This window comes from Phoca vitulina, unplaced genomic scaffold (genome assembly GCF_004348235.1).
Source record: "Phoca vitulina isolate PV1807 unplaced genomic scaffold, GSC_HSeal_1.0 scaffold8, whole genome shotgun sequence".
Lineage (NCBI taxonomy): Eukaryota > Metazoa > Chordata > Mammalia > Carnivora > Phocidae > Phoca > Phoca vitulina.
In genome coordinates, this window is record NW_022589711.1 from 56,214,802 (window position 1) to 56,233,319 (window position 18,518).

An 18,518-nucleotide genomic window follows, 5' to 3' on the forward strand; every position below is an offset into this window, starting at 1 on the left:
TATGCACGCTATCTGAGGTGGTTAATTTTATGTCAACTTGGCAGGTGTTTTTGGATGAGTTGAACAATTAATCAGTGAACTTTGAGTAAGCAGATTGCTCTCCATAATGTGGGTGGGTCTCACCCAATCACTTGAAAGTCTGTGTAGCACAGAAAGACCAGTCTCCTACAGCAAGAGGGAATTTTCTATCAAACTACCTTCAGAGTTCATCTGCACTATCAGCTCTCCTGGGTCTTGAACCTGCTGATCCACACTGTAGAATTTGGACTCACCAGCCTCCATAACTGTGCGAGCCAACTCCTTGTAATAAATCTATTTCTTTCTTTCTCTCTCTCTCTCTCTCTCTCTGGATAGATAGATAGATAGATAGATAGATGATAGATAGATAGATAGATAGATAGATAGATAGATAGATAGATAGATATAGATATAGATATTGTCCTATTGGGTTTTTTGGGGGGAGAATTCTGACTAACACATTACCCATTACCCAAATGGGAGTCTCCACAGAGGTAGTGGGTCATTTTGACTCCACTCATGGGCACTCCATAAAGCCTCAGGAAAGAACTTCCCAATGAGAACCTGGGAATCCTGGTCTGTGGGAGGGAGCAAGACCTGGTCAGTGGCCCCTGTGGCCAGGGAGGGCATCCTGTGGAACCTGGCATTCCCAATGGGAGGTTTCAGCTCTGATTCAGAACCACCACCCCCTCTCCAGGGCAGGAGTCATATCAACAGACATTCCTGGCGTTCCTGACAAGTGAGCTATGAGAAAATTTGGGGGAACTTGAGAACTGGAGGGCAAGGATAGAGGGAGGGTTATACCCACATCAGAAAGCTCCTGGGAGAAGAAACAGACTCCTAAGAAAAGGCTTGTGCCCACCTTTGTTGAGACTCCAAATAAAGACACAGTAACACTACTGTGCTATCACTTACCGAGTCTGGCCAGTAAACCAGGCAACTGTGCTAAGTGTACTTTATATAAATTATCACGTGTGATCATATCAATGATGCTGAATATAAAGGTATTATCCCCATTTAACAGATGAGTTTGGTGAGGGCAAGTAACTCACCTTAAATCACCCAACTCCTGGGAAAGCATAAGACAGATCCCTAAAGAAAGAGTGTGGCCCCAAACCAAGGACCAGTGAGGGAGACACTAAAGACAACCAGTGAGCACCCACCACAGGAGTTCAAGAGAAGAGAGAGGACAGCAGGAGATTTGGGAAGGGGGTTGGGCAGGCAGTCAGCTGCCTGAGAATGGCTTGGATGGGGGCCAGGATCTCCAACTGTCCCCCCCAAAGCTGCTGCTCATTTGTACATTTGGCTGGCAATCAGGGGTCACCAGCAACATGTTGCCTCCCTCTAATTAAACCTTACCAGAGTCAGCCAAGGAAGGAGTTATGGTTGGTAGGATACAGCTTACCCAGCTCCAACACCACCCAAGAACAGAGGCCATTTACTGGTTACCGATGAGTTTCATTTGCTAATAACTGCACCCCATTTCAAGGAGTCTGGGGAGCCACTGATGCAAGCTCACATTTCCACACACCCAGATTTCCTAAGGAAGCTCCTCAGAGATGCTAAGTGAGAAATGTGATAGAGAATAGATTACAGGCAAAGGAGGTACCTCCATGATGTCTATCTTGAAGAGCAGTGCAGGTGTAGGCATGGTCAGGACAGTGGGCTGGACACCACCAGCTCTGCCACCTCTAAGGTGTGCAGGCTTGGATGCATGCCTCCACTTTTCTGAGCTTCTGAAAATGGAGTTGTTACCATAGGCATAATCTGGGAACCAAATGAACGTGCACAAGTGAAGGTTTTTTGCGCTTTAAAGCAAGGGTCAGCAACCTCTTTCTGTAAAGGGTCAGATAGTAAATAATTCAAACTTTGTGTGTCATATAGTCTCTTGCAGCCACTCAAGCCCACCATTGTAGTGTGAAAGCAATTGTAGACAATACATTAAAAAAAAAAAAAATGGGTATGGCTGTGTTCTCATAAAGCTTTGTTTATAGATGCTGGAATTTAAACCTCATGTAATTTTCATGTCATGAAATATTATTCTTCTTTTGATGTTTTCAACCATTTAAAAAAAAATGTCTTAGCTCTAGGCCAGACAGAAAGAGAAAGCAGGGCAGATTTGGCCACGGGACCATTGATTGCCAACCTCTGCCCTCAAGGGCTACATAAATGTAGGAAGCACAGTAGGGGAAAGAGGGTTGCAAAAAGATAAGGAAGGTTGCATTGTTTTCTATATTAATGTGAGGCTTTTAAAAAGCAATAGCTTACTAGGCTTTGTGGTGCTACCATGAAGGGATTAGCAATCTGGGAGAAGAGGCTGGTATAGGCTGGGACAACCGGTGGAGGGATTCACGGAAGGTGGGCATTTGATTTGAGCCTGGAGGAGGAGGGGAATTGCAATAGGTGGGGCCAAGGTAAGAGGGCAGGTATTTAAGGAGGAGAGGAAGAGTAATGGCACAGAGGAGACAAAAGGACAATTGAAAGACAACCAGAGAGAGGAATGTGGTATAATTGGCAATGTCAAGACTCCAGTCTGATGCTCCCAGCTCTTTCTGGATTCTAGATGCCTGGTAAATTGTGTGGACAAATAGAAAATCCAGAAGTGTCCAGCTCTAGGAGAACATATTGTCAGATTGGGAGATAGCAAGATGTTCTCTGGAATGTTATTAAAAATAACTCGATAATTTACATGACAGAAACAATCATGAAATAATAATAATGGAAGTTATTAAAAATAACTCGACAATTGACATGACAGAAACAATCATGAAATAATAATACACCTTAATTGAGCACACACTCAACTGAACACTTGGTATTCTGCAAATGCTATCTCATTGGGAACTCATAATAATGCTTTAGAAGTCTCATTATCCCCATTATCCCCATTTAAAGATGCGGAGGCTGAGAAAAGGTTACGAGAATGTTCCATTGGGCTCAGTGATCATCCTTAAAACAACAAACAAAGATCTGCATATTGTTTTCCAAATACCCTTGGCAGGAACTGAGGGAAACATGGTGAGTAATAAATAACCTAAGGACTGTGGTCAGTGGCCTTGAAGGCGGTCAGAAGCATGTCACAGGTGGGGCAGTCAAGGCTTCAGGGGAGGAACACAGAGGTAGTGCCTATAGATGAGTCAATACCAGCTTGACTGGAGCGGCTACAGACTTCTTACATCCATTGGTAAGCCTGGAGCAGTTCACAAGAATGTTAAAGATGCCTTGCTGGGGCGGGGGCAGCTAGGTAGCTCAGACGTTAAGCATCTGCCTTGGGCTCGGGTCATGATCCCAGGGTCCTGGGATCGAGCCCTGCTTTGGGCTCCCTGCTCGGCAGGAAGCCTGCTTCTCCCTCTCCCATTCCCCCTGCTTGTGTTCCCTTCTCTCGCTGTGTCTTTCTCTGGCAAATAAATAAAAATCTTAAAAAAAAAAAAAAAAAAGATGCCCTGCTGGAGAAGGCATGCTCTGGAAGGAGTCGTAGTAGCAGCAGCATGGGGGTTGGAATAATTAAATAACATTTTCAGATCTCCCAAGAGCCTTTAGAGGAAAACAAAGAAGCAGGTGAGAAGAGGAAGTTGAAAGTTATTTGTGCTTTGTTAATGGGCCTTTAATCAACAGACCCCCACCCACCACCAGCAGCAGCCGTTCCCTGCAATCTGGGGAGACTGTGTACTCACAAAGCGCCCATTCAAATGCCATGAAGGCTAGCACAATGAAGCAATCAGACAAGCCCTAGCTTCTCCATGGTGCTACACCTGCACCTGTTTTCACAGCAGGAACTCCTTAATCAGCCTTAGAAACTTACAAAATGGAAGAGGTTATCTATAATCACTTCTCTTCCATCCAGCCTTTGGGGGGTACAGATATATAAGCCAGTATCAAAAGTTAATTGCCCTCTTTCCCTGGAGAGCCAGTGAGCCCATGTGGGTCTGGGCAGCTACAGGTCTACCAGGTGGTGTCAACATGACTGAGCCCCTTGGCCTGTGAACCAACTCCTGCTGTAAGGGTGGGAGTAGGAGTGGCACTGATGGCTATAGCTGGAACCAGGGGGATGGGAGCTGCATTAACATCCTCCCCACCACTGTTGGGGAGAATGCATGAGCTGGCTTGTCAGGTGCGGAAGGAGGATGAATGCTTTTTTGATTGCTATAATTGCAGTAAATTGGACGCTTGAGAGTGCCTTTAACGAGAAGAATCTCATGGATGAGACTTAGGGAAGAGGCCCCTCTTCGGATCCCTCTCCTTTGTCCTATGTGTATGAGATAATTCCCCAGCCATTATGGATTATGAATGGGCTGCTAATTTTAGTTGTGCAAGCCAAACAAAGACCCTGGTTGGTAGATCCGGAAGGTGATTCATCTGATATGATGTTTGTATGGTGAAAACTAAGGGTCTTGATAGGCACTCCTGCTTATTTTAAACTTTCCATCCAAAGAGCTGGAGAATTTCTTAAGTGACCATCTCATCTCAGCACTGGCAACCAAACATGAACTCCAGTACTTTCTTTTCTACTCAAGGTCTTTCCATCTTGGTGGTGCTGGGTGCTTTGAGTGTGAGTGTCCTCTCATAGTTCTTAATTGGAAAGAATCACGAAGGCAACAGTGAAGCCAAAGTCAGTGAAAGACCCAAAGTAAAAGCCACAGAGACCCAACAGAAACCAGGTCCAACGGTCTTTGATACATCTGAGGAGAACAAACAAGAGGTAAAAGAATTTGGGAATCTGAGTGGAAAAGAAGTTCAGAAACTTTTGAGGAAGGTTGAGGGTGACTGGAGAGTCCACATGCCTTCTTTAATTGGTTTGTTTATTGCTTATGAGTGGTGCTTGGACTTGTTAGGCTGAGAGCTGCAGGGTTGGTACCTTTTTTTTAAGTCCACCATAATAGCCAAAAGAATATTATACTGTATTTAGCTGGTTCTGCTTACTGACTTGCGGTTTCTCTTCATTAAGTCCCTCTATTTTGTTGGGCCTTGAGGTGACCAACTTATCCCAGTTTGCCACACCCTTTCCAGTTTCAGCTCTGGAAGTCCTGCAGCCTGGGAAACCCCTCAGTTTCAGAAAAACCGTATATCCTGCTTCACCAGGGCAGAGTACCAAGGGATAAGAATGGAGAGGTAAGAATTAGATGTGATGAATTTTGCCTCTTAGGCCAAAGGTCCCGACATTATCTTGATAACCCATTTTTCATCAAGCTGTAGCCAAACATTGCCATTGTCTCTCTCTGGAAGGCTGTGTCTCTCTAGCTTTTATTGTACTAACTGATGCACTTGTCTTCTCTGTGAGCGGTTTGAGGGCAAGGACTCCTCTCCCAAGGGGGGCATACCTGACACCTAGCAGACCTACAGTTAATGTATTATTGAAATAGATCCATCACCCCTCAGGTCTTCTGTCTGTAGGTCCAGAGGCCATTCAAATGGACAGCTTCTTAAGATCATTGTGATAACCAAGAGGCTTGAATAGCACATATAGAAAAGAATATGTCCAGGCCCTTGTAAATCTTCTCCTTCAAATTTGCTGTGTGACTTTGAATAAATTACTTTCCATCTCTGTAGCAGTTTTGTGATGAGTAGTAAGAGAAACTGATAATGTGGTGGTCTTGTACTGTATCAGTTCCGCTAAACTGGAACTGCAAATCCTAGAATTCTCTTCTCTATATGGTTTCAAGTTACAGTTGGTCACAAGTCAGTGTTGCAAATTAGGGTCATGTGAGCTTTGGAAGAGGGACATGAAGGAGAATCATTTTATATTTTTGCACTCTGAAAGTCGGTGAGGGCAGGCACTGTTGTCACCAGTCTAAAAGCTTACTTGATTGTTATGGGTTACAGTTGGGCCTTCATATCCTCCAGCTTCTGCAAGATCTCCTTCTTCAACTTCTCTGAGTCTTGGGCTAAGTGGGCCAAGTGCACTTTGTGGTGTGAAGAGCCAGCTCATCTTGTACATCAGCAGCATCATTGAGATTGAAGGAGGTGAGGGACAGAGACTATTCCAGGTAATTATTACAGGTTCTACTCTGTTCTTGGTATCTCTACTTTATGTCTATTTCCTTCTATATTTCTAATCCTGCTGACTTCAGGGCCAACGCCAAATGTAGAAATTATAGACTTAAATAGCCAACATAATCAGCTCACACAATTGTGTACAGTTCAATCCTTGTAATATATTTCTTATTCTATACCACATGAAGCAGTTCTGCTTTTTGGAATCCTGAATGATGCAAATAATATTTTTCAAATGCTTATTACGTGCTAGGCACTTTCTCAATGGTTTCCCTACTAATTTATTTAAGCCTTGCAAAACTTTTTGTGATGTAGATATCATCCCATTTCATATTATCTCCATTTCATAGATGGAAAAACTGAAGCATAGAGAATTTAAGTAACTTGCCCAAAATCAGCTTGTAAGAGGCCAAGCGAGGATTTGAACTCTGACTGTTTGCTAGAGTCTGTGCTTTTACCCACTATATGATACTGTCTTGTTTGTAAAATGAAAGGTTGTTCTAGATATCCTTAAAGTCTCTTTAGGTCTTAACACTCTATGAAATAGTTCCTGTATTGAATTTTTAACCCCCAGAATAGGGTATTTCAAAGTGTGATGCAAGAATCATCTACATAGGAATCACCTGAGAAACTGGTTAAAACACAGGTCCCTGAGCCCATTGGGTCTGTGAGGTGCGATGGTGGTGATGGTGGAGGGAGGGGGTTCCTGCACAGTTATAGATTTTTCAGGTGATTTTGATGTATGTTGAAGTTTGAGAATTACTTAGTGCCCTGGAAGCATAATAGTTAGAAATAAATAAATATATATATATGGGGGGGGGGTGTCTTTTTATTTTTTATTTTTATTTTATTTTATTTTATTTATGTATTTATTTTATTTATGTATGTATTTATTTATGTATTTATTTACTTATTTATTGAAAGGAAAAGCTGAAATGAGTCCATTTAGAAGCAGTTTCTCTTGCAGGTTTACCTTTAAGTGGAGGCTGAGCTGCAGCTTGAGGGCTCTGGTCAAGAAGGCACACTTGATAGAGTTGGTGGTATCAGAAAGCTCTGGCAGGATTTGCCTCTGCTCCTCCCAGAAACACCCCTAAAAAAAGCTTCAGAATGGTCTTTGGTGAGATGGATCATCATCACCCTGCCCCATGACAGTACCAGGGAGCAATTAGAGTGGCAGCAGCTAAAGGGGCAACAAGGCCGCTTGCATCCTGCCCTTCTGACCAGTGCTCTGTCGTCAGCCCCACGTTGTCAATGAGAAGTGTCTCCCTGCCCTCTCTGTGGGCTTATCAGTCACTTATCTCCTCTTGGGAAGTCAGAGTCACGCCGGCTGGAGATGAGCAGAGGTTCACTGGAGTGACCTTGTCTATGACGAGCTTCTGGGACCCAAACTCCCAGAAGCAGAACAGCCATAGGTTTCACAAACCGGTGTTAGAAAAAGGCACGATGGTGGAAAACCTCCTCACTTCCGCTTCACTTGTGGTCATCATTAACAGGCACGTAGGGCTGAAAATGAAGGCCTTTTCCACACAGTGATGCTGGCCTCAGGAGACCAGCACCCTTGCTGCAGAGCCAGTGAGCAGGCCCCCTCGGGCCTAAGATGGTCCTTCATATGTGGGGGGTACTTAAGAGTTTGCAAAGGCTTTCCTATGTGCTGTCTCCTTTGAGCTTCTTCCCACCAATTTTGGGATGAATACCTTAAGGAACTTAGAAACTGATTGGAGAAAATGTTAATAACTAATAGTTTCCTATCTTTCTTGTCAAACTTCTCTCACAAAATGTGTAATTTTTAAAAAAAATATTTCAGGGGCGCCTGGGTGGCTCAGTCTGTTAAGTGTCTCCCTTCGGCTCAGTCATGATCCTGGAGTCCTAGGATCGAGCCCCGCATCAGGCTCCCTGCCCAGCGGAGAGCCTGCTTCTCCCCCTGCCCCTAACCCCACTCGTGCTCTCTCTCCTCTTGCTCTCTCTCAAATAAATACATAAAATCTTTAAATAATAAAATGTATCTCAATTCTCCTCGATGTGATGGTATGAGGCAAGTATTGGGTTCTAGCCAGGTGACGGGCACTGTATTTGGCAAATTACCTAAGTGGTATCACTTAGTCCTTATGGTGCCCCGCAAACAATATCATCATTATCATGAAACAGACGGGGAAACTGAGACTCAGAGAGTTGACATAAATAATCTCATGAGATTTTGAGGAGGGACTGGTGCACCTGCATGTTGCCAGTACAAGCCTAAGCCAAGAAATAAGCTGATTACCTCAAATCCATCTTTGTACCAACCTGCTGATGGCAAACTTCTTAAGATTAAGAACTGATCTAACTTTTCTCCTTGCCTGAGTCAGTTCAAGTGCCAAGCCTGGGGCGAAAGGAAACCGATCTCATGCTTTCTTGACTTCGGAATCAGGCTAAACCTGGAGGGTGATTTTTTTGTGAAAGAACTCTGATAATTCTTTACATTCCTCAGCTCCCCCGAGAGGACTTGGCCTATTTGCTCCACCCTACATTGGTTTTCCTCCAGAGGAAGGAAGAAAAATATATCCCCGCTTCCATTTTTTACTCCTTTTGAGTCTAATCCCAGTAAAAGGCCCCATCCCATGCTCAGATGCCCATACTTATAAACAGGTTTTTATATTCCCATGTTGGGAAGGTATTTTAGAAATTTAAGTCCAGTTCCTACTCAGTGCAGGAATCACCTCCAGAGTAATAAGTAATACTTAGTATTCACCCAATAGGCTTTTACCAAGGGTTTTCTAGATGTCTGATAAATGGTGACTGACATACAGTAGATGATTACTAAATGTTAGTGGGTGTTAATAAATATTTATCATGTGGTTTTGTAGGACTTGTCTAGCTAGGAAAATAATTATTAGATTAAAATAGGACCTGTTTCCACAGTCTTCTTTACTCCTTGTCCTTTTTGACTATGTACTGGACACAAAAGAAAAGAAATAGAAGGGCGCCTGGGTGGCTCCGTTGGTTAAGCGGCTGCCTTCGGCTCAGGTCATGATCCCAAGGTCCTGGGATCGAGTCCCGCATCGGGCTCCCTGCTCTGCGGGGTGCCTGCTTCTCCCTCTCCCTCTGCCTGCTTCTCTGCCTGCTTCTCTGCCTGCTTGTGTTCTCTCTCTATCTCTCTGTCAAATAAATAAATAAAATCTTAAAAAAAAAAAAAAAGAAATAGAAGCAGATTAATGACTTAACACTTTATGTTCAATATCCCATAGTTATCCATATTCTTTGTCCAACCATTTGGATTTCTGTTGGGTGCAAACTGAAATATCTAGAATAAAAATAATAGGTGTGAGTATGAATGTTTTTCCTATCTTTTTTGCATTGGTCAAGTGACATTTGTTAGGTAATTTTTTTTTTTTTAAGATTTATTTATTTATTTCAGAGAGAGAGTGTGTGCACAAGCAGGAGGGGCAGAGGGAGAGGGAGAGAGAATCTCAAGCAGACTCTGGGCTGAGCTCAGAGCCCAACTCCGGGCTCGATCTCACAACCCTGAGATCACAACTTGAGGCCAAACCAAGAGTCAGATGCTTAACCAACTCAGCCACCCAGGCAGCCCCAGGTAACATTTTATTAAGCCAGCTTGAATGTTTATCTAAGAGAATAGGTTTGTGAAAGACATGGTAATTATCTTGAAATAGAGAAAAGCCTCTCATAAAAGATGAATTAGACCTTGTCTGTGTGTCCTCAGGGGCAAATCACTGCTGACAAGTGGATATTCTTTCAGAGTTATGTGTGTGTTCGTTTGGTTGGGGTTGGGGGTGGAAACCACTGAATTGACAGTCTGGGGCACAAGACTGACATGATTCTGGCAGGGATCAAGACTGAGCAGAAGAGAAATAAAATACTTCTCATTTAATAATGGGGTTCCATTGACTCCATTTTTTTATTATTAATTTTATTTTATTATGTTATGTTAGTCACCATACATTACATTATTAGTTTTTGATGTAGTGTTCCATGACTCATTGTTTGCGTATAACACCCAGTGCTCCATGCAATACGTGCCCTCCTAATACCCATCACCGGGCTAACCCATCCCCCCACCCTCCTCCCCTCTGAAACCCTCAGTTTGTTTCTCAGAGTCCATAGTCTCTCATGGTTCATCTCCCCCTCCGATTTCCCCCTCTTCATTTTTCCCTTCCTACTATCTTCTTCTTTTTTTTTTTTTTAACATAAAATGTATTATTTGTTTCAGAGATACAGGTCTGTGATTCATCTATCTTACACAATTCACAGTGCTCACCATAGCACACACCCTCCCCAATGTCCATCACCCAGGCCCCCCATCCCTCCCACCCCCCACCACTCCAGCAACCCTCAGTTTGTTTCCTGAGATTAAGAGTCTCTTATGGTTTGTCTCCCTCTCTGGTTTCATCTTGTTTCATTTTTTCCTCCCTTCCCCTATGATCCTCTGTCTTGTTTCTCAAACTCCTCATATCAGTGAGATCATTGACTCCATTTTAAAATGAGTAATTGATTCTATTTTTAGTTGGGTAAAACCCATTTTATCTGAACCATCCCCAGGACCCTCACAAACAAACTCACACATGCCTGCACAGATACACACATGCACACTCACACACACAACTGATGTTTGTCCTTGGGAGCTTATCCTATCTTAATAGGCGCCTGTTAAGAGGAACTTTCAGCCTCAGCATTCACAAGGGAATAGAGAAAGGGAACCCTCAAAAGGCAACTCCACGTTCAGCTTCCCCTGGGGATCCAGCACCCATCCTGTGCCTGCCTGTCTATGAAATTTGATTGATGACCAACATTATGAGGGCTTGGAGTGCTAGGACCACGTAATTAAGACTTAAGTCATTTTATATCAGGAAAGGGCAAAGGCTCTTGGGGAAAAAAATCTTCCTTTATGAAGAGGTAACTTTTCCTAGAAGGAAGTGGGGTTGAGGTGGAAATTTGGATGAAGACCTTTGAACAATGAGACACCTGATATGAGAGAGGAGGAAATGGTCAAATCTGAAGATAGAGGATCTAGGCTGAAAGCTCAAAAGTGGCCACAGAGGATCTTCACATCTTTAAGTCCCTTTATTATTATTTTTTTTGGAGTTAATGCAATATTCCCATTTGCTATAATTATACTTTCTTCCTCTCTATGTATAATTCTCTACCAAAATCATCAAAAGTCTCTAGAAAAAGAAGGTTATATGTAACCATACATCCAGAGATACTGGTCTTGAGAAAATGCAGAAACAGTGGCAAGAGAGGAGGGGACTCCCTTGTGCCCATCTGTACCTTCTACTGTCTCTATGTACCTCCTCTGCAATCAGGCAGACAGGGTGTTGCTAAAAAGAAGAACCAGCTACACCCCATCAAGAGATGGAGTCTATTTCCCCAACCTGAAGCTGGTTGGCTTTGTGATTTGTTGTGGCCAATAGAAATGAGGCAGAAACAATGAGCTATTTTCAAAGTTAGGCCTTAAGAGACCCTGGAAGCTCCCTTTACACCCCCTTGGAAAACTGCCTGGCGGCCACCATGGAACATTACCAGTTTAGCCCAGTGAAGAAAGGATGGGCATGTGAAGGAAAGCCAAGGAATCCCAGGCAACTGTCACCATTCATTGCTGGACATGAGAGTAAGGTCACCTTGTCCTTTTCTACCAGCCCAACTTTCCAGCTAAATGCACATTGGGGCCCAAGAGAAACCAGCAGAACAACTTCCCAACCAATACTCAGAATCATAACAAATAATGATTTGTTTTTGTTTTAAGCCACTAAGTTTTGGGGAGACTTACTAAGCATCAGCCCATTTACTGGAGCAAGAACTTCAGGGACATGAAGGCCAACCACAGAAAAGCCAGAGACAATAAGAGAGCCCCCCAATGCTAGGGAGCACTCCAGAAAGGGAAGAGCCATGAGCAAAGAGAAGAAGACATCTGCATGGATTAGAGAATACTGCTTGCTCTCTGGAAGGAGAAAGAGAGTGACTGAGCAGACACCTAAGGCACTAACGAAAGAAAGAACTTTCTGGCAGAACTGTTTAAGAACGGAATGGACTGCTTTATTAGGTGCTGAGTTCTCTAACATCAGGAATATTCAGGAACAGGCAAGAGGAGTGATTGAAGGGCAGATTGGAGCACTATGTTGTTGGCTCTCCGAGGTCACTTCCAACACCAGGCATTTCTTAGGTTCTCTAAATCCTGCTTGAGTATTCAGAGTTATGTCAATAAATCTGTCATGTTATCTTGAAAAGAGGCTCTGGTTTATCAAGAGCGGCAGTAAAGTGTATGTGAGTGAGACACTTCCTCTGTGTGTGCAGCTTATGGACGTGTGTGTGGCCAGGCTGGTCAGAGCACACAGACACATACCCAAAAGAGGCACCAGTGAGAATGGGTTACTAGAAAAACATCTGGCTCCAAAATGAGGCCTCTGGGGCGCCTGGGTGGCTCAGTTGGTTAAGCGACCGCCTTCGGCTCAGGTCATGATCCCGGAGTCCCGGGATCGAGTCCCACATCGGGCGCCCTGCTCGGCGGGGAGTCTGCTTCTCCCTCTAACCCTACCCCCTCTTGCGCTCTCTCTCTCACTCTCTCTCTCTCTCAAATAAATAAATAAAATCTTTAAAAAAAAGAAAAAAAAAATGAGGCCTCTGGGCAGAGATTAGATCTTTTTTGAGTCTCTTTTTGGGGCCTGGCCCTGTTGTTACCATTAAGTGAACCTGAAACATAATCATAATAATGACAACAGTAATAATAATAACTGTAATGGGCAACACTCAAGTCCCCACTGGCCTCTTACTGCCTGCAACAGATCTGCTGCCGAGATGAACTGTCTCTCTCTTCCCTTCAGAAAAGGTTCATGAAATGCTAAGAGGTGTGTTTGGCCCCATAGGAAAGTGCCACTTCCTTACAGAAGCAGGTGGACCCTCTTGAAATTTCCTTATAAGAAAGCCTGCAGGATTGATGTGTACTCATTACAGTGCCTTTCACCAACATTCTAAGGGGGCAATTAAACCTTGCAACATGCTCATCAAAGGTTGTGCTGATTTTCTCTTTTAAAGAAATCCAGTGAGGCTCCCAAGACTGAGTTTTCTTGTTTTGAACTCCACATCTCCACCCTCACTGGAAGAGGAGAGCTCAGAAGTAGAAAATACTTGGAAAACAATATTTAGAAATTCCATCAACAAACTCTTTAGGGTTTAACTGCATACAGGAACCATATTTCAAAGCAAAGAAAAAGGAACTCAGCAAAAATATTTCCAAGGGAAAACAAAGGGTGGTTGATGAGTAACATGTACTTAAACATCCTCAAAAGAATGAAACTTCAGGAATACCTACATGTAGGGTCTTCCCTTGAGAAATAGAGCCTGTTCAACCAGAGGGCAGGTCATTCTTTCCTCTTTCAATTTGAACCTTAACTGACAGACAATCTCCCAACAGAATCATTGCTCCTTGACTCCGAAACTTACCGGGGAAAGAAGAGACACTATGGGAGCAATGGAAAGAATCTTGGCCTTAATCCTGCCACGAGCTTGCTGAGTGATCTTCAGTAAGCCATTTGTCTTCCCAGAACCTGGGATCATTTCATATCTTTCCAGATTTATGAATTGGTAGAATCTGGGCACTGCAGCCTCTCAACTTCACTCTGTTTGCAAAGCATCCAAAGGAACACATCGTGAATGAATCTCATTTTGAGATTAGAGATGGGCTATTTAGAGGATGGGGCAGACGAGGGAGGCTGAAAACACACAGAAAACATGTGTGGAATTGAACTCTGATCTGCTGTTTGTACCTTGACTGTCACTCTTTTAAAGGAACTCTCCTATTCTGTGCTATTCAGAGACATGAGAAACCAATGAGAAGGTGGTCAAGCTTTAGGGGTCAGGAGAGGAGGGTTGCGTTACGATGGCCCAGTGAGAAGGCACCAAATTTAGGTGCAACATATAACTTAGGGTGGCCCAGAATCAAGCACCCAAGAAGGCAGCTGAGCTATGATTAAGAAATAATGATTTCAACTGTACACCTGACACTAATATAACACTGTGTGTTAACTATACTGAAATTAAAAAAAAACAAATAAAAATTAAAAAAAAAAGACATCGTGATTCCACATTTGTGTTCCTTACCTGGGAAAAGCTATATGGGATCATCAGGCTCCTCCAGAGTCCAGCGCTGTGACGTAGAACTGGAAGGAAGCTGGTAGTTGGGGCTTGGCAAGGAAAGGGCTCTTCCAGTCTGGAGGCAAGCCCAGGGTGTCAGTTCACAGAGAGAGGCAGGCCAGAGCTCAACCCAAGTGACGTGTGCCAACCAGTGTCATGGCAACAATAATGAACTGGGTACCTCGAAGCCCCAGGGTTTAGTTCTAGCTCTGTTGGACAAAACTTTGAGCTTAGTTTCCACACCTGTAAAATGAGAAAAATAATCCTAATCTCGTTTTTCTCATGGGGTAATGTTGTAAAGCTTACATGCAAACATGAGTAGGAAAGTTCCTGGTCAACTAAAAAATATGAAATAATATTTCTGACAAGACCATAAAGACTTGTGAAGAAAAGGCAAGGTGGATTCCTTCCTAGGTTCACTCCTCTAATGATATTTCAAACATTGATAATACCATTTGCAAAATAAATCTCATTCTGAGTGCCTCCCTCCTTAATCCACACAAACCAAACACAGTAACCCCCATTCTCCAAAAGTAGAATCTTCACTATAAAGATAAAAGGCTCTTGTTGGAATTACTTTATCAACAATAATTTTTTTTTAAGATTTTATTTATTTACTTGAGAGAGAGGGAAAGCATAGAGGAGAGTGAGAGGGAGAAGCAGACTCCCTGCTGAGTAGAGAGCCTGACGCAGGACTCGATCCCAGGACCCTGAGATCATGACCTGAGCTAAAGGCAGACACTTAACTGACTGAGCCACCCAGGCGTCCCTTATCAACAATAATTTAAAACCCTTTACCCTACATGGTGCGTTTGGGCTGGTGGGGTAGAAAGTTCAGGCAATGGCGTACTGCCCTCAGCAAGGCACAGACTAAGTGAAACGCTGAAAAGCCTGGCAGAGACACATTTGCTCTGGCTTTCAAACCTCTAATCTTTTGTGAGGAGGGTGGGAAAGGAACTGATTTACTGAGAAACTCCCAGCTAAAGGGCAGATTTGGGCCATAGCTTTCTAGATCTTCAGCAGACCCAATCCTGAGACCCAAAAGAAAACACTTTTGTTTTAAATAAAAATTCCTCAAACTGCTGAATTCACCACCAGCCTTTGAGCGTGTACCCTGTTAATTCTCCGGGGTTGAGAGGTTTTTGTAGGGAGAAAGGAGCAGAATTTATTTCAGCTTTTTTGAAGTGTAATTGACAAATACAATTGTAAGATATTTAAAGTGTACGATGTCATGATTCGATATACATATACACTGGGAAAGAGTTCCCCTATCATTGAGTTAACTTGTTCTGTCTGGCTTTTTCCACTTAGCATAATGCCCTCCACTTTCATCCATGTTATCCCAAATATCCTCCTTTTTTAAGGCTGAATAACATTCCATTGTGTGGATGTCACATTTTCTTCACTCATTGATCTGTTGACAGACACTTAGGTAGTTTCCATACCTTCACTATTACGAATAATGCATCGAGCATGGGTGCAGATATCTCTTCAAGATAATGATTTTGCCTCCTTTGGAAATATAGCCAGAAGTGGGATTACTGGATCATATGGTAGCTCTACTTTTAATTTCTTGAGGAAGCTCCTCCATATTGTTTTTCATAGTGGCTGTATCAGTTTACATTCCCAGCAACAGTGCACAAGGGCTCCCTTTTCTCCACATCTTCACCAGCATTTGTTATTGTCTTATCTTTTTGAAAGGAATAGAGTTTGAGGAAGACCTGTAGAGAAGGCAGATAGGGCCTTGGTCTTGCCAGCCAGCTAAGGACCCTCTTGTTGAAAAATACAGTTCTCTTTAAGGAGGGTTGACTAAGTACTGAAATCTGAAGAGCAGCCTGAGAAGCAAGACTTGTTTCATAATAAGGTATAATTTATATACACAGCTAATTGGTGTACAGACACATTTTATCTAGTATCGTTTTCCTCCGGCCTGGAGAGCTTTCCTTAACAGTTCTCCTAGCACAAGAGTGCTAGTGACGCATTCTCTCAGCTTTCACTGGTTTTCATTTTGCCTTCCTTTTTAAAATATTTGCTTTGGATATGGATTTCTAGGTGAATAGGTTTTTCCTCAGTGCATTAAGGATGTTGTTCCAATTTTCTCTGTTGTGAATTGAGAAACCAGTGGTCATTTTTATAGTTATTCTTTTGTTTCCCTGTAATATGTCTTCCTCTCTTCACGCCTCCCCCACCTCAGCTGTTTTTAAGATTCTTTTTAATAATTTGTTTAACACATCTTGGCCTACAACAATGTGATTAGAATACAGTATGGAGTGGGGTGTTTGTGTATGTGTTTATCCTGCTTGAAGTATACTGAGCTTCTTCCATCTGTGAGCTTATCTTTTCCATGTCATTAAATTTTTTTCAATCATTATTTCTGTAAATATTGTCTCTCTGTTGTCTCCCCCTGGTACTCAAGTTATGCATACACTAGACTCCTTGATATTGTACCACAAGACTATTGTCTCTGAGATTCTGTTCATTTTCTTCCAACATTTTATCTCTCTGTGCTGCCATTTACATACTCTCTGTTGTTCTGCCTTCAAGTTCATCAATCTTTCTTACACATTATTTAATCTGATGTTAAATCCCATGATCTTTTCATTTCAAATATTGTATTTTTTATTTCTAGAATTTTCATTTCTATGTTAAGTTTTTCTTTCTTTCTTAAGATTCCCTATTCGTTACGTTAATGTTTTCCTTTAAATTATTTATTAGAATTATAATAGCAGTCTTAAAGTTCTTGTTTGCAAATTTCATCTTTCTCATTTCTTGTTTCTCTATTTCTGATTTTTTTTCTTTTGATTATAGATCATGTATTTATGCTCATTTACAAGTCTAGCAAATTTGATTGTATGTTTGGCATTAGGATACTACATTTTTAAGGATTTTATCTTCTTTCATAAGAGAGTTTAGTGTTTTATTCCAGCAGACATTTAAATTGCTCAACTATCAACATAGTTTTTTCAAGGTTTGTTTAGAAATTTTTAATGGGCCAGTCTAGAATGACTATTACCTTAAGGTTAGACTAATTCTGTTCCTAAGGTGCTGCCTTCCTGTGGGTTTTATTTAATTTCTGGAATGTTCATGCAAAGACTCTCTATTCTGCTGGCTAAAATGCTGTCCCCCGGCCCTGTGAAAACTTTGGTATTTGTTTAGATCCCAGCTCCCCATAGTTGTTTCCTCTGGTAGATGTTTTCAGTCCAGTTTCATGCCATTTTTCTCTGCACATACACAGGTTAGTATTCAGCTAAAAGCTCAAGGGGGTCCCCAAGCAGATTTTTAGAGCTCTTTTTGTACTTAGCTCCTTTCTCCCACTTACCCTGTCCCAGAAATTCTAGCTGCCTTAGTGGCTCTGAGTTCTGATCCCTGGCTTTTCAGCTCTGTGAGGCAGCTGTGGTCGGGGGCAGGGGGGCCCCCCTTCTCTGCACTACTGTCTGAAACATGCCTCTAAAAGAGAGCAACACTAATCATGAGGATGACCTTGTTCGTTTCTCATCTCTCAGAGATCACAGTCCTGTACTGCCTTTTGTTCACATCAGAAATGAGTTATTTTATATAATTTGTCTAGGTTTATAGTTATTTACTACAAAAGAGCTAGGGTGGTATCTGTTACTCCATCATGGCAGGAAACAGACATTCCACCAAACAGAATATATGACTATTTGGTACCAAGCACTGTGTTACTCTTCGAGGCTTTACAAATAGCACATCCCCGGCCTTATTATCTGGTGGAACAGACAGTTACACAAATAAGTTCAATGATGTCAGAGGAGCTTTCATAGAGGAATGTACTGAGTGTCATAGAAAATAAGAGGAAGGAATATTTAACTATCTGAGGAAGTCGGGAAAGGTTAACTAGAGGAGATGGCATTTAAGCAGGGAATTTCTATTTTGCTAGTTGGAAAGTAGAAAGATACATTAATCAAACAAACAAAGAATAAAGTGTGTGTGTATAATAAGAAACACTAGATGACTGTTATATATGTTCTATGAGGGTGAAGGAAAACTCTAACAATGTGAAACTAAAAAATAGGGTCTAACTCATGAATGTCACATTAAATAGATTGGTTTATCCTATACAGGAACCCATAGATCATAATGATTAAAAGCAAGGTCTCCGTGAGACCCTGTCCATAACTTACTAGCTGAGATTTTGGATAAGTTTATTGTAAACCTCAGGGGTTTTTGTTCTTTTAGTTTTTAAAATAGGATAATGTCACAAACCGTCTTATTATCCCAGTGATGGTTAATGTAGTTAATGCCTGTAAAGCACTCAGCTCGGTGTTTGGCATTTATTGCTTAAACATGATAGCTGCTTATGTTTTGTTATTTCTACAGGCATATGGAGCTAGAGTTGGTTTGCGAGGTGGTGTGCTTTGTGAAGA

The 18,518-nt window shown here is 42.3% G+C and overlaps 1 protein-coding gene across 1 annotated transcript in view; it reads right to left on the reverse strand.

The window, feature by feature from the left end:
• Positions 1-18,518, reverse strand: part of RTP4 (receptor transporter protein 4) — a 76,646-nt gene that overhangs the window by 11,084 nt on the left and 47,044 nt on the right. The window contains exons 2-3 of the transcript XR_004299817.1: positions 14,101-14,376; positions 13,444-13,619 (exon numbers count right to left, since the gene is read on the reverse strand). The gene's annotated coding sequence lies outside the window, so the exon portion shown is untranslated. The remainder of the gene's footprint in view (positions 1-13,443; positions 13,620-14,100; positions 14,377-18,518) is intronic.